The following is a 15,719-nucleotide window of genomic DNA, read 5'->3' on the forward strand; positions in this document are numbered from 1 at the left end:
CTGAATTTGCCCCAAAGATTTAATCATCATTCAGCAGCAGTCTGTAACCATGTGGTACTAATTTAAATTGCTGTAGCAATGGACAAGTCTCTATCCAGAAATTAATAAATGCAATTTATAAGGAATGTTAAGTAACAACTAACAATTTAATGCTTTGTGAGTTTCAGCCAAACTGATTAAATAATTAAAACAGATTTCTAAGGATAGGGGAAGAGATTTTACCATAAAAGAGATAAACAGTTTGGGAATTGTATGCATTCTTGTAGACATTTAAGATAATTAAATCCAAAAGTTATGTTAAAATAACACTAAAGGTCTGGTTTAAATCAGTACGGGGAATTGCTAAGTTAAGAGTTGAACACCATCCTCAATGTCTGCCCCATTGTTTTAAATAAGGCATTTGAGGACTCTCAGAGCACTGGGTCAGATTATAGAGCAAGCTGTTGGTGGGACATTACTGGTCTCAGGCACAAATGAATGTATGCGATAGAACTGCCTTCTCACCGTGATGTTTTAGGCTTTCACTAAGCTAAACTGGGTGTTTAGAATCTCTCAGATCTGTTGTACAAACCTAAAACTTTCTTATACGTGGTTGTCTAGTTCTTATTTGTAAAAAATAGAAAAAGGAATTTATAGATAGATATAGTAAAGGAATTTAGAGATCATAGCAGTTCTGATTTAATGTGCAGGAAGTGCAATACGTACATTTATGGGCTTAAAATTATTCATTTTGCAACCTATTGTTGGTGCTTGTATGTGTTCAGCACAGGTATGTCTTTGTGATGCAATGATTAATAAGGCATCAAAGGCCTCTGTTTCCTGATGGATAATCTTGTAGGCAGCAAAAGCAGATGGGTAGCCCCCTTGATAGAAATGACCGTGGGTTATAATAGGATGTATTCCTTTTAAGGATAACTTTTTAAATGATTTGCACAAATGCCTCCAAATGTGTCTATCAATCATCCTTTAAATTGTATCTGCAGCCCAGCCACCCCAGTGGAGAAGCACTGACTGTCTAACCTCTCCCACATTATCCGTGCTGATGCTGCACGGTGGTGTCTACGGGGTGGAGTGGAAATGCGGAAGTGTTTGAACTGGCCAGCTGTTTGGGGGCTGGGTGGGTGCAAACTGAATGTTCTGCTCAGTGGGTTTGAAATTCACTATCTTCTAAATCGAATGCATCGTACTTTCCTCAAAATGTACGTTTCCTAATGTGATAACGAATTATCCTGGGTTGCCTGAGACTGAGAGGTTTGTCAGAATGCAGATTTTTTTTTTTTTTGAGTGATGAAACCGGGAAACTCCCAAGAAAAACTGAATGAGTTAATCATCCTTACCTTTTAACTTCTCTTATTTTCCCTATCTTTAATAATCATACTGTTGCCTGTTCAATCATTCTGACTTTTCCATTTATTTTTCCACATCCAAACTTCCATTGAGTTCCATTAAGTATTTTATCTTCTCCAGACTCTCTGTTATTGCTGTGGCTCAAGCATTATCATGGTTTTGCCCCAACTACTGAAGCCACTACTAGACTTGTTGTCTCTCCAGTCTCCCTGCAATTCGGCTTCCAGTGATATTTAAATATGCCTCTTCACTTTGATAAGCTTTCAGTGTTACTTATGACATAAAATTTCAACTTGTGCACAAGACAGGGTCAGGGAAGGGCCTTCCATCAGCTGATTCCTGCCAAGACCTGCAGGCTCACCTCCACCCATACTCTTTCTTCAACTCTGTTCTCTAGCCATGTAGATCCTCTTGGAGTTTCATGGAGGCAGAATATTAATTCACACTTGTACATGTTTGGCTATGATATTTTATATTTTGGGAATGTCCTTCCCAGCCCCTTTTTAACTTGGCAGGCTACTAATTATTCTCCTAGACCCAGTTCAAGCATCACATTTCTTTATGAAATTCCAATTTGGCCCCTGCTAATTTTAGGCTAGACTGTGCCTAGTATACTCATCATGTACCTAAAAACACATGTTGCAGTTGTTTATTTATTTGTTATTCTTATGTTCTAAATTATGTGCTCTTTTAGGGAAGGGAACCTGATTTATTAATACTTATTTCCAGATTTCAGAGTCGAGTCTGACACAAAGCAGACACCAGTGTTGATGGAGCGGATGGAGACTCTCCATGCATGGTGGGCGCTATGCTGAGATAGCAGAGCGATGTGTGTGGTGAGTCTCCAAACACCCTGACAATGCCCTTCTCGTCTCACCTGTTTGAAACTTGTGGTTATTTACTTGCTCATCATTTTACTATTGTATCATCTATTTGCTCATAGAGTAGCTTCCAAAAGTATATTTTAGCTCCACTTTATATTATTTTTTCTTATGCTATATTAGTTTTGATTCAAATCTAGGAAACTGTTGCCTGCCTAGCTAATAATCATCTCGCTGGCCCACCCCATGGCCTTTACCCTTCCAGAAGAACTCTGTTTATTTCAGGGCCACTTTTCCTCTGCAGGATCACGTACTTCTGAAGAGGTTGTTTCTAGTCCCAAGTGGGTGGCTTGTGAATTGTTGAAGGTAACCATAGTGGCCTTTTCCCCCAGTGCAACCTAAAGACAGCTAGAAATTTGGGCTTACGACAAAATTATGGCCAATTAAACGTAAGGCGAGTATGCTGGGGATCTTTTAGAAAGGTTCCCTCTTATAAACAAAGGTACTGAGGAAGAAATGGTCTCATTATTTACATGTCGTGATATCCCCATGTGACACCTAAAAAAAACTCCCGTGGTCAGGATGTGACTCTGAGAGAGGCCAACCTTTAGAGGAATCCAACACTGAGACTAGCGGGGCAGAAAAGCAGGAGGAACCTAATTTGGGATGCCCTTACGGAGCCTCTGATCCCAGCTAGTCCTCAACCTCCTTCTTCTAGACTTGTAATTATGTTTCATGTGGTCGAAATTCTCGTAACTGACACAGACAAGTCTAGCATTGTAATCTGAGAAGGATAGAACCTTTTAATACACACCATATGATATACCAACGACAAGAGTGAAATGCTTAAAGTATGCTCGGAATAAAGACAGAAGCCAAAATGACCACTTGAGAAGATTCCAATTCTACCATTTGTTCAACGCGTATGTTAATGAATCAGTCACTGAATGGAGATTCTGTTGGAGGAATTGTCACACTAAGTGCTTATAAGGAACACACACCCTACCTAAGCAGTTGCAGCCTTTATCTATATGAGTCCATGTTCTCATTAGTGAGTTGGGGCAATGACCTAAATTACTATATGATGAACAAGAGAGTAATAGATATTATAATGGTGATAAGGATCTAACACTTACTGAACAATTGCTATGCACCAGGCACTGTTCTAAGTCTTTCCCAAGGAGTTTTGTTTGCATCAGCTATATTTTCTATCTCAAATATTTTCCTCGCAGACCACTTCACAGCCTAAAAAAATGCTTTTTTGCAAGTATACTTGCATAAGTCTCTCTCATTCCATAAGAGAGAGAGACAGAAAGGAAACAACTGTCATTCCTGACATTGCTTTCCTCTCAAAATACAACCCTATTTCCCTTTACAAACTTAGAAATTTCACCAAGTTTTCTTCATTATTAAACCTTCTTTCTTAGAACATTCACGTTCACAACAAGATTGAGTGGAAGTACAGAGATTCCCCATACACCGCCTGTCTCCATAGGCACATGGCCTCCCCCACTGACGATGTCCGGAACCACAGGGGTACATTTCTTACAATCAATACACCTATGTTGACACATCATTATCACCCAAAGTCCATTGTTTACATTAGAGGATATTTTTAATCCTCCCTGGAGGACATGCTTACTGATCTTGAGAGAGAGGGGAAGGGAGGGAGAGAGAGAGGGAAACATCAATGTGGAGAGAAATATCAATTTTTTGCCTCCCTATGCACTCTGACAGGTGACCGAACCTGCAACTTAGGCCCGTGCCCCGACTGGGAATTGAACTGCTGACCCTTTGGTTCGCAGGCCGGCACTCAATCCACTGAGCCACAGCAGCCAGGGCTGTGTTTATTTTCATTCCCCTCACTTTTCTGAGACTGCCCTGAAAAAGGTCACCATTGGCCATATTGACAATTCAGTAGCCATACCCGTGCTAGTGACTTTTTTTGTTCTCCCCTCAACGGCAACATCATCTATCCAATTTAACTAAGCCAGGGCCTCAGGCCCACAGTTGACTGTCACCTCTCTTTCTCTCACTTGCTAATTCTATTTCCAAAACTTCTATTGCATACATTTCTCCTGAAAGAAATGCAGCTTTTCTTGCCTTACCTTTGACTTCCATCACCTCTTCCCTGCACTCATGTCAAAAGCTCCCAGCTTATTCTCATGCCAACCCACACCCTGTACTGCTGTCAGAGTAACTTTGTAAAACACCATTCTCTTCCTGGAACTCTCTGTTTGAAATATTTTAGTAGTATATCTTCCCTGCAGAATAGCATCTAAGCTTTCAGCTCAGCCTCAAAGGTCTTCACAAGCCTGCAAAGGTGCTATCTTCCCAGTGTCGCCTCCAGCCACTCCACCTCTATGCTCTTTTCTACCTACCCAGAAGTGGTCTGTGCCCTTCTCACGTGCACGTTCCCTGCTCTGTGACTTTGCCTAGTCTCTTCTCTCTGTACAGAATGCCCAGTCTCCCTTGTCCAGGTAATGAACCTGCACTATTGCTGAGGTACATTGCAAATGTGTCCTGCTCCCCTGTCAATCTTCTTATAGAACTATTAACGTTTCTCCCTCATTGAAACTATTTTCCCGTGTTGTCCTTTCCATCTATGTATCTGATTCCTTCTCTTAAATGTGAGCTTTTGAGATAAGGAACTCTGCTTCATGCTGTCTCATTCTAGTATTTGGTGTAGTGTCTAGCACTTAATAAATGTGTGTTGAATTAAGGCTATTGTGATGGTGTGAACAGAGTGTGATGGGACCTCTGAGAGGGAGCAATTGGCAGGGTAGTTATATTCATCCATCCAGCAAATATTTACAGATTACCACGCACTCTTCTAGGCACTAGACATAACAATGAACAAACAGAAGAATATGTTACACTCATGGGGCATGGCATTCTATCCTAATGGGAGAAGACAGATACAGTGACTTTGGCAGAGGACCAGTACCACGAACGAATGAAAAGATTAAGGGCTGTTGATAAACTGGGCACTCCATGATCCAACCAAAGACACTTATTTAAACTCACATTAAAACATCAGTAAGAGCCACTTCACATGACCTGGCCCACTGAATGTATTTTGGGGCCACATTTGGCCAGTTGACTACTCTTTGATGGTCCTTTTTGCAAAGACATCTTTGTTCCAGATTCTGTTCCTTGGAAAAGCAGGGAGAGGCAATAGAGCCCTGAACCCTGGCAGAATTTCCTTAGACTCTAGTCTACCTTGATCATAGCACCTCACTTTGTCTTATGCTGTTTATCCTGTGCTTGTAGCTCAATGACTTTCCAGCAGCCACAAAGTTGTCCTGAGACAATGGTCCATTTCTATTCCTTGGGGGAGAAAATACCCTTGTTCTTGGGAATCAAAGGCTTAGCAATGAGAGTGCAAATGATGCAAAAATGTATAAAAATAATGTGGGTGCTCTCATACTAGATTCAGAAGTTTGGTGTGTTAAATGCTTCTGTAATCATCCTTTTTAGGAGAAAGAAGGATTGTGCTATTAACATGTGTAGGAATGACTAGATGGCAGAAAAATAAAATCAAAATATTTTAAAGTTGAAGAGACACACAAAAAAATTCTAGATTAACTCTTTTATTTTACACACAAGGAAATTCAAGCTCAGGAATTAGTAACTTACCCAGAGTCATGCACCTGAATATATTAAAATAGCATCAATAGTTGACCATTTACTTCTCCCCATGTTAGTAGCCAAGGGTTTTGAAACAACAGAAATGGATTAAGGGCTCTGACCAACAGATTGTAGGTGTTTTTCCAAATTTCTGTGCCCTAAGTACCCAACTTTTCATGGAGAAGAGAAGGAGGTAGCTAGAGATCGATCATAGTTCATAGAAATACGTGAGGATACATGAAATACATTTAACTCCAACCTAAAAATTAAAGCAAGAGGCTTGAAGAATTATAAATTTTGATCATATTATGGAAAAATAGTACTGTTTATCTATTAATTGTTTATTCATCCAATTTATCTATTAAATTCTTCATTCATTCATTCACAAATGCTGACCCCTTACTGTTACTCACTTCTGAGCTAAGTGCTGTGGAGGACATAATGTGGTAGTATGCTCCTCCCTCCCTGAACTCAATTGCTCCCAGTCCCACAGAGGAGCCAGATGTGCATGTATGTTATTCCTAAATGAAGGGGAAGCCCACCTGGACGCTGACGGCAGTTTGCTCCACGTCCGTGTTAAAAAGCATGCCACACCCTTCCTAGTCATCCTAACAGTGCTGCCTGTTCACAAATAATCCTCTGAGGAACCTTTCTCCCTCAGGCAAAGATAACCTGCTTAGAAGATATTATAAAGAGGGTTTCTGCTTCTTTTCAAGTTATAATACCCGCCAAGTGACGTACCCCATGTGTCTGTTACACTGTTCCCGGAAGGACCAAAGCTCCTTAGTCATCAGGTGGCTGTCATTCTCCAAAGCCATTGGTTCCCGGGGAGCAAGCATTTCTATCCATCTGCAAAGCGAAGTAGAATTCACTGCCTGCTTGCATCAACCGTATGTGTGTTGGTTGGGAGTTGTTACGAGACGTACCCCTGACAAGAGCCTAGGTGCCCAGCCAGCTTCCCTTTATCAGATGGGCCGATGCCAATCATCATTGTTCTCACAAGGTGATGGCAGGAGTTGTTCCCCGTTAGAAGATGGTGGCATTCTGGCAGGGTCACCGTGGTGTTAAGATGCATAGCATTTGTCAGGTTTGCCTAGGACTTCTGGAGGTTTAGTTATGAAACTTGTTAATTGAGCTATAAATATAGCTGCAGCCTTTGCCTTCCAGTAAGGCAGTGTGTTAATTTGGGTTTGGCAGGGGGATGGTGCAATCTGCCAATGTTATGTTAGGATTAGTAACGTGCAGTACATTTTAACTCCACTTCCCCATGTGCCATGCGTTCCTCCTCTGTTTGTTATCTTTGTGAGGGAGAGAGAAAAGACAGCAAGCTCATCCTCACGGGTGTCTTACGTTAGGGCTATTTATCTGTGGGCCTTCTTTGCACCCCACAAGTCTCCAAGTAAAAAGAGTTAGAAAGATAAATGACAAAAACCATGTGCAGCCCTCAGAGGGCTCAGCCACAGCCTTCTGTCCTCAGATTAGAGTAACCACAATTACCCGTCGGGGCATTTGCTTTTGCCTCCTCCAAGGAACGCATCCCTGTACTTAGGACAGCTCTCTGTATGCTAAGATGGAAGTGGTAATCATAAACACTACATGTCCTCCGTAAGAAAAACATGTTCTCTTTTTTTACACACGTAGAGTTATATGTGGAATGGAGTGGGTATTTTTTGCTTGTTTCCTCCTCACATACTTATTATTAGAGGGTAAATGTGTCAATTACCTATCTCATTGAGAAAAAAAATGTGAGGATTTTAAATGCTAGCTAAACACAACTTTGGTTGTGTGCTTTGTGCTCCTAAAGAAAAGGAAAGGGTGCTCCAGAAACAGTTATCACCTGTCTATTTAGAGATACTTGGTGAGTATTAGCTGAATAAACAAACAAATGTGTGAATGGGAGGGTCTTGATTAAGCAGAGTTTTGAGTGTGGCTTTTGCAAATTACCTAGTTGGCCATGTCTGTTTTCTTTCCTTAAAACACATCAGTGACCTGGAAATAGTTTGGCAAAAATGTGGAATTCTGTTTGTTGGCAAAGTGGAAAAAATGAACTTACTTCCAGCTAAATAGCATCAAACATTTATTTATTTATTTTTTCTTAAAGCACCTGGCTTGAGAAGGCCTGTGGAAGAATGTAGAAGTCTAACATCCTGCGTGGGTCTCTCTGGAGACGGTGCTGATTGCACTTCCCTGGTTCTGAAATGTGAGAGAGAGATCAGCTTGGACTAAATACTCTTTGTTTTTCTTTCTGCTTTTTTCCTTCATGGTATGTCTCTCACCTCTGATAAGTAGAAATTTCCACTTCTTTTTTTTTTAGTTTAATTAGGGCCCACTGCACTTCTTCCTTCTTGGGTTGAGCTCTAGAAATGAAGATGTTATATCATGGGTTCAGAAATGTGCTCAACTCTAATGAAGATTCTGTTAATTTTTTTGTTTTACAATAAAACTGTAGCCTGCCTCGACTACACCAGCTGTTCATTGTATTTTTCATAAGTCCTTTTGATATTCATTTGAAATGCATTTTATAACCCATCTGGTAACCTTGCTGCTAACCAACAATTATAAGCTGACATTTGAATACAAAGAATTTGGGACAAGCCACAGTTGTACATGGAAACTTTTAAAACAATGTCTTCCTTAATATATTCTTTACTAAAAAACATTGTGAAGAAATGATTATAGCCTCACTAAATTCTGACATGCTGAAAAAAAGTAGCTGTTCATTCTCTGAAAATTTTTACCAACTTAGAGATTGGGAAATTGAGAGCACAATAATAATGAAAAAGGCACAAGCTACGCCAGGCAGTCAACCTTTCTTCCCCTCCACCCCATTCACAAACTTGACACAGCTTGGACCAATATTAATTCCAACTGTTGGAGGTGGACAGAGAGTGGGTGCTATTCACAATGTGGTTACTTTGGAGACTGAAGAATCTGGAATCAAATTGATAGGATTATTAGAGTCTGAAGCAGGGCTGCTATGGGCAGTTGTGGGTTTTTGTACTTAGGCACCAGGCCCAGTAGGCAAGTGTGGGCTGGAATGTATCCCTGGCATTGCTTGCCAAGCTGTGTGCCTCAGCCTGGGGCTGCCTCAGCCGGGAGGAAAGGGCCTTTCTGCAGTTCATCTGCCAGAGTGGAGTGCCTTTTTGTAATTCACACAAAGATGCACTGTATGCTAGAGGTGGCCTTGGCTGGAAAGAACTCTTAAGAGGGATCCTGTCTCTTATGCTGCTACCATGTATCTGAAACTCTCTTGGGCTCTATCAATCCCTTCACTCACCTTCCCATCCCCCACCTCCATTGATGGGAGGAGGAGTGAATTATCTGAAGGGGGAATCTGGAAGGGGAAAGCTAGCCTGGATAGCTCTGCTGCCTCTCTTGAAGGAACCAGCTTCTGGCAGGGAGCGTGCATCCTGCAGGTGGGCGTGGGAGGTAGTGAGGAGAGTGGACAGAGGCCCGACCAGTGCTAACTTCTCTAGTCTAGGAAGCTTGCTTTTCCATCTTTCCCAACTTTGCTGTAACATTCAGTAAGAAAGGTTCTAATTTGCACCCATCAGCTCACTCTTTTGTCTCATTTTTTTCAGTTGGTTCAGAATTCAGAAAAAGGGGTGCTATTTACTGAGCTCCCACCAGGATCTTAGAGACCATACTATTCTCCCTTTCCCCCCACACCCATACTTGTTCTTTCCTACAGGAGACTTGAGATGGTGGGCCATTGGCCAGATCCAACCTGCATCATGTTTTGTTTGGCCCACAGAGGGTCTTTTGAAAAGAACAGCACCAGCATTAAAAAAAGGGAGATTGCATGTAGACATCAAGACTTCTGGGCCTTCTTAAAAAATAAAATTGGAAAATCTGACCACATTGGGCCTGCCCCACCCCCACATGGCAATGATCAGCTTGAGTTGTTCTCCCTTTCCCACGGCGCGTGCGCTCTCCAGGTTGCCCCTGCCCCCTCCACTCTTAAGTGGCCCTTCAGGTGCCTTCTATCATTCCTCTCACACAGTTTTTGTTTTGAAGTAAATGAATGTCTCTTATTTATCCCTTTCAGAAGGTTGATTGGGAAGACTCTGTTTGTGAAGGCACATAGGAGAGAGCAAATGTCTTTATGGAATCATAAATTATTTCCATATGTTCAACATATATATTTTTTCCTGGATGATTCACACATTATGCTACCTACCTGGCTCCTATAATCAGCTGGAGTTTTTTTTTTAACATTTTTTTAGAGATAGTCTTTGTTTCTTTCAAAATATAATCAATGAAAAGGAATTTGCTGCTTCCCTGCCATATTATTCTACCACAGGGAAACTCGTCCTTATCTGAAACTGGTACAATGCCCCCTGCCCTTCGCACACAATTATATTGGCTCAGCCATCTGGTGTCAAATGACAAATATGTGACTGGTAGTTGTTAGAATTGTTCACTAATATTTCTTGGTCTCCTTCTTCTGGATGTGGTAGAATTTCACTTCCTCCAAACCCTGCAAGTTAACCATGACACATTTCTTGTCTGTGATAGACCCCAGCTTCTACTTGGCAGTTCTGGCAGATCTGGACGATTATTACTTTGTATTTAACTGTTTTTTGTTCTGCTGAGATAAAATTCCATTTAACACATACTTATATATTGTCTAAATATGTGACAAGTTCTCATCCCACTCAATTGTAAGAAAATTTCTCATACGATGATTATTCCATGGTCAGCTCTGCCAATAGAAGCAGAACACCCCAGAACAGTATGAAATTTGCCTTGAGGCCAGAAAAAGGACAATGTGACCCATTCCTTATTTAAGAATATGTTCACATTGGGCCTGTTTGCCATTTTATCCAGCCCTGAGTTGTTTCTGATAAGGCCACCAAGTAACATGCCATGGAGAGCCAAGTTGCCATGGACGGTAAATGAATGGTTATTCTTCAAACTTCTCATTGAGTTCCTGCTATGCTTGACTATATCCAAACTCTCCTTGAACTTTCTGGGGCGTTTAACTTTTAATGGCAAGCCTAGACCTGCTTGAGGGAGTGAGCTCTAAGGTTTAAGGACCAGTATGCAAAGGAGCATTCCCTTTGTTGGTTCTGAGCAATGTCCTCCAAAATTCAGGAAACATCCTCTGGTTCAAGTTCTCTGATGAGTTTATAGGCTTAAGCTGTACAACCTTTGCTTTTATAAACCTTCCCTATCTTACTGAGAAAACGTTATTGTTTCAATTTGGGGGTTATTTATAAGTATTTTTAAATACTCTTGATTGTTCATCAGAATTAAAATAGTATATAATATATTATATTTTTAAAATAAATTACATTCACCTATTCATCCACTTATCTATGTTAGTGTCTCTCTGTTTCTGCCTAAATGTGTGATTGGATGTTGTGAAGAGTGACAAGAGGAACTAAATTGGACTCACAAAGAGGAAACAAAATTCCCATTGCTTTTTCCTATAAACCCTCCCCTCTCCCCGACCCATATTTAGATTAATGGAGAAGTGAAGGAGGAAAGTTCTGAAGATCAGAGTGAAACACTGGGCTCGTCACAGGTGTTTCAGTGGGGAAACTATTTTGATCTCCTACATACTGATTATAACTTTGGACAAGGTACACTAGAACTTGAAATTCTGCTGTAAGAAGGCTCTAGTTTCAGCTCTGGAGGTGGTTAGGCCATTTTGCTTGTCTAATCCTCACTTTCCTGGTTTGTTAGATTTTTACTCTACCTACCTCACTGAGGAGATCTGAGAGTCATACTCAATGTAGGAGCACTCCTTTTAAGTGGACTGCTGTGAACGTTCTACATTCAGAGTAGAGACGTATTGTTAGGAAGGGATGATTTTCCTAAAAACTCTTTGGGAGATCCCAGTTGGCCCCTGCCCCTGCCATCTCTCTCCACAGCCCTTCATAGGGCATGACCTTAAAGAGTAATAGTGAGCTTTGCCTACCACAGCAGGTAGTCTTCACCTCTCTCCCTCCTTAAAATTGAAGTGCCTAAGGAATTCAGTATCCTCATATAACTCCTTGGGCTTCTTGCTGAGTTGACGTGGGAAGTCCCTGAGGTCACAGGAAGGGCCTAGAAAAGCTAATGTCTGAGATGGCAGGGACTAGAGCCGCTGGCTGAGCTCAGACATTGGACATTTCTGGTGTGGGTGCCTCAGGGGAGGACCATGACATTGTGGGACACCAAGGCACTGGAGGGGTTACTGCACGGGTTCAAGGATGCTGTGGAGAAAGAAGTGTTCCAAGAGCTGTCGGCAGACCACTTCTGTATCAGAATCTCTTTTCTCCGTTCTCCACATCAGGATGTGTCTCTTCATTCTGTTCACCTCCCCGCCCACCCTTCAAACAAGCATGATTTGAAAATCCTGAGTACGATCCTGATAACTTGGAATTTGGTCAGTAATATTTTCTTTGAGCAGGGACTAGCCATTTTCCAGTTTATTTTCTGGATACTTGGAAGTTTCTGGTGTGTTGCTCTTAGTGGCTCTGGGAACCCACTCTAGGGCCATGGAGAAATACACTTTTCTGTCAAGCTTTGCTTTCTGAGGTGGATATGCCTGTAAGTCATTGCTGCCCCACCTTATTTCTCATTTTTCTAATGAAAATTATGTTGAAGTCAAACAAGCTATGTTGTGGACTGAATTGGTGAAGGAAAAAGAAAGAGAATTCTAGGTGGTCCAGTCAGTCCTTTTTGGGAAAGCAGACCATGGGTGAACACAGGAGTGTAAATGAATCAACAGATATTACCTTTTTATGTGTCCTCCCATCTTAAGTTTATTCGGTGTAATAAGAATATATGAGCTGGAGGGGAAGACTCTGTGATCTGTGCCTCAGATTTATTTCTTCTCCCTGGAGTCACTGCTTCACTAACCTTGCTCTGCCCCACATCATCCTTCATCCTTCCAAAGTAAATAAATGGAGTTCTCGTCAGCTTTTTTCCTTAATTAGCTATCAAAATTTGAGGTGTCACCCAGACTTTGAAGGCCCCTGTGACACTGTTTTAAGAATGTGGGGGTTGCCTTGCTGTCCTTGACCAGCTTTCCCCTCTTCCATCAGTGGTCTCTGCGACGCATGCGGCCGCACACACGGTTGCTGCCCAGCTCCCGCCGCCCATTCCAGGGATGGCCGAGCTCCTGGCCTCTGTTTGTATATAGAGCTGTCTGAAATGCATTCGGGATCTCTTGAGGTGAAAAGAGTTATATAAACAGAGAATGTTATTATGGATTCTTTACTACAGATGGAAATGACTGGGTATTCTCAAAATAAATAACATTTCACATTTTTATAGATCTGTAACATAATATGCATGTGTGAGTGTGTATTTATATTCTTTCCATCTTGAATACACAGCCTCTCCTTCCTCAGCATTTGGATAAGCCATTCATTTTGCCTCCTGCTTTTTTGATTCTCTTCTTAAGAATTCATTTAATTGTTGCCAGCATTTGGAGAGTTAGGATGAAGCGGTTATAGGCTTCCTGCTAGCTCCCGCCAGATAAGCCTGCCGTGGCTACAGCAGTTAGGGGAGCTGAATGCTGAAAACACTTAAGTTCTGTTTTTCCACTTCCCCTGTAAAGAGAGATCAATCAGCTTGTGGCTCAGCATAATTACAAATGGAAACTTCCTAGAAGAGGTGCCCAGAATTAGTACATTCAGAGTAAGGTACCTAGATTCAGAAGTTGCTTGTTTAGATATGTTGGATGTCTCTCTCCTCCTTTAACTGAATTTCTGTATTTTTTTTTTTTTTGAATTCTGGAGGGCAAAGAAGGCCATGTCTCATTTACACATTGATCCACTCTGAGGAAAACAAACTAGTGAATGTGGGTAAATGAAGGATAGGATTATCGCTTTCATAATGGTGCCATTCCCCTAAGGAAAATCCTGAGTTATTGGGACCCTGTGCCTGGGGTTTGCAGAAAAGAGCAAAGATGCCAAAGATTTATCCTGAGCCAGGGAGGAGGAAGATTGGCATTCACAAGTCCAGGCAACACAAGGCAGACAACATCTGGCTTTGCCAGCTCCACCTGGCTCCAATAAAGGACTGGCTAGCATCCTTGGCAGTGGCTGGTGGGAGAGGTAGACAGAAGCCAACTGCCCTGAGGCTGGCCAGTGCTGGTGGAAGGAGGTGAAGGAAGGAGAGGTAGCTGGGTGAGAGGGCCTCAGGCCCTCAGTATGGTGCTGAGAAAATGGTTGACTTGGGGGAATTCAGGCCAATTAGAGAGTGATCCTTTCACTCTCAGCCATCTGGAGATGCCTGTAAGGGGACTCAGCCTATAATTGGGAAGCTAGCCCAAATGACAACTTCCAAATTTTAAGAGGATTTGATAAAATTTTAAACTAAGATTTATTGAGTGTCTAATACATAAGTAGACTGTTTGATAGGTGCTAGGGTCAGTAAAGCAATAATTATAATAGTGATAATAACAATATGATGATGATTGATAGCCTTTAATGAATACTTATTAAGTGCCAGATTCTATTACATATATCAGCCCATTTATGCCTTACAGTCTTCTGCAAGGCAGGCACTTGTTATTATCATTCTCATTTTAGAGTGAGGAGACCAAGACTTAGGGAATTTAAGTAATATGCCCCAGTTCACAGAACTAGATGACATCATTGTGATTCCAACTCAAGTAGTCCATAGTCTGTATTCCAGATTATACTGGAAAATATATGGTTTGTACTTAAGGAACTAATAGTCTAGTAAATAAAGTAGACATGAAAGAAAATACATAGTAATTATGAAAATAATTCCACTGAAACGCATTCTGCAACAAAGCAAATTCAGAGACAACATGATCGAATATTGGATTTCATTCCTGGCTTCAAAATCACCTATATTCAAAAATTAACTGCATAATTCAACTTATGTTTTTAAGATTAAAATTTTTAGATTGCACTCATAGTAATACTGAGGAGTGTCACTGTGTAGTAATAGTATAATAGCTTATTTATATATAGTGGCTAACTTTTTTTGACCATGTACCATGAATTCATTAACAGTTCTTAGAATCATCCAAAAAATAAATAATATTATCCCTGATGAAGACCATGAAGCTTAAATGATCTGCTCAAAGTTAAGAGTTAATAAAGTGGCAGAGAGCTATGATCAGAAGAGATGGAATAATTCCCATTCCATTGTTTTCTTTGCCATGCCATTCATATTGCCTCTCTCCAGTAAAGTGGGATGGATGAAAAGACTGTACATGGTACAGTCACTCAGAGGAGAAAGCATATTTAATTCTGTGAAAGGAGTTTGCATAGGGGAGAGGGAGCTAACATTCACTGGGTCCTTCCTATGTGTCAGTCTACTGTATTAAGCACTTAGCACACAGTCTTTCATTTAATCTTTGCAAAACAGTGCAATATACAGATCTTGTATCATAGAAATGTATGGTTGAAACCTAACCAAAGTCACCCCAACAAATTAAAATACAAACTGGGTCAAGATTTATGGACAAATAGACATTTTTCAAAGAGGCTGTGGGGAGATGTGGCTATTCCAAATAGAGGGAATAGTACAGAAAAAGATATAGAGGCATGAAATGTTATAGTGTTTTCAGGGGAATTAAAATCATCTTGGTGCTGTGGAAGTCGAAAGCAAGTGCTGAAATAGAGGACATGGTTGTAGAGGATGGAAGGTGGCAGGGACCAGCGATGAGGTTATAAAGACAGAGCTGCAATGACATCTTAGAGAACCTTGGACCAAGGAACATGGATCTTTTCCTGAAGACCTCAGGTGGGTGACAGAATCATGGGAGAAACAATTCCAGGTAGAAATTTAATTGTCCTATTTTTTTTGAAAAGTTGAGCTATTATCTCATTTCTTTTAAACCAATAAGGAAACAAGTTCAGACAGGAAGATGAAGGAAGATAGCCAAAATCATGCAGTTTGTAAATGGCAGAGTTGGACTTTGAACCCACTTCTTTCTGGCTCCAA

The 15,719-nt window shown here is 41.1% G+C and overlaps 1 long non-coding RNA gene across 2 annotated transcripts in view; it reads left to right on the forward strand.

Moving 5' to 3' along the window:
- LOC139440928 (uncharacterized) overlaps positions 1-15,719 on the forward strand; it is a 535,155-nt gene that overhangs the window by 409,705 nt on the left and 109,731 nt on the right. For both annotated transcript variants that reach the window (XR_011651245.1, XR_011651246.1), the window contains exon 4: positions 2,077-2,183. This is a non-coding gene — a long non-coding RNA (uncharacterized lncRNA). The remainder of the gene's footprint in view (positions 1-2,076; positions 2,184-15,719) is intronic.

The sequence above is a fragment of the Desmodus rotundus genome, chromosome 5, assembly GCF_022682495.2.
Source record: "Desmodus rotundus isolate HL8 chromosome 5, HLdesRot8A.1, whole genome shotgun sequence".
Classification (NCBI taxonomy): domain Eukaryota; kingdom Metazoa; phylum Chordata; class Mammalia; order Chiroptera; family Phyllostomidae; genus Desmodus; species Desmodus rotundus.